This window comes from Lygodium microphyllum, chromosome 21 (genome assembly GCF_053477565.2).
Source record: "Lygodium microphyllum isolate KBCC chromosome 21, Lygodium_microphyllum_v1.1.10, whole genome shotgun sequence".
NCBI classification, from domain to species: domain Eukaryota; kingdom Viridiplantae; phylum Streptophyta; class Polypodiopsida; order Schizaeales; family Lygodiaceae; genus Lygodium; species Lygodium microphyllum.
Window position 1 is genome coordinate 75,908,076 of NC_141155.1, and position 1,347 is coordinate 75,909,422.

Consider the following 1,347-nt stretch of genomic DNA (forward strand, 5'->3'; position numbering starts at 1 on the left):
GTGCAAGTGCCCTCTAAACCCTACATCACTTTAACTTTTAAATGAAGCTTTCCTCTACCAAAAATAATCCTCAACTTCTAGGAATAATATAAAACAATGAAAAAAGAAATTACAATTGCTAAAATAAACACCAAGGTACCATAACAATATCTAGTATTGAGATGATACTCATGATATAAGGAATCTATGGTTGAAATCAAGAAGAAAACAAAACATAGATCAACTTGGCTCTTGATGAGGCCAAGACTCACTCAAGAGAACTCACCACTATGTTGGATGGGCATGAATACACACCTTCATGCTAGGTGGGAGGCCCAGGATGAAAGTACAAATGATATACTAAAGATGTACATAATGCTAAGTGTCCACCTTTTATACTAAACCCTAATTTCTTAAGTTTAGTATAAAGGATTGGCTAAAATTGTTACATTACAAGCCATCCCAACCTAAGAAAGTTTCGTCCTCAAAATTGATGTTACGACAGAGAGCACGAGGATCGAGACACACAATACTTTCTCACAGCACAAAGAGAGAGAGAGAGAGAGAGAGAGAGAGAGAGAGAGAGAGAGAGAGAGTGTGTGTGTGTGTGTGTGTGTGTGTGTGTGTGTGTGTGTGTGCAGAGTAGAGAGGAGAGTGAGCACGATGTTCTTGGGTACAACGACGAGTATACCTCTTTAGGTTTTTAGATAGAGATATATATATATGAAAGTACAAATGTGCTAAGGGTGTGTTCACACCCATGCACATGTAAAAGGCACAATGGCCCTTTATTCCCAACAACCTCCCACCTAAAGGCAATGTGCCTTAAGGGGAGAAAAGAATCACCTAATTCTAGGTATGTACAAAGCTGAAATACATCATTTGTTGGCAATGAGCAGGCAATGAGCAAACCGCTTTGTTGGAAGACCCTTTGTGAGAAAATGTGCAGGATTATCATCTGTATGCCCTTTGACAAGCTCAATACTCTTGCTGTCAAGTACATCTCTAATGAACTGATACTTCACCTGTATGTGCTTCGTCTTTGCATGAAAGATGGGATTCCGTGCTAGCATGATAGCACTCTGACTATCACAATGGAGAACAAGTAACTCTGTAATGCCAAGCTCTCCCACCAGACGTGAAAGCCATAAAGCCTTCTTACATGCCTTAGTGGCTACCACATACTCTACCTCTATAGTTGACAATGCAATAAACTTTTGTAGCCTAGAGATCCAAGAGACTACTCCTCTGTGAAGGTAAACACATACCCAGAAGTGGACTTTTTACAGTCCGCATGACAATCATAGTTTGCATCCGTAAAGCCAACAACAGATGCCTTCTGCTTTCCAAAGCAAATGCACAAATCAT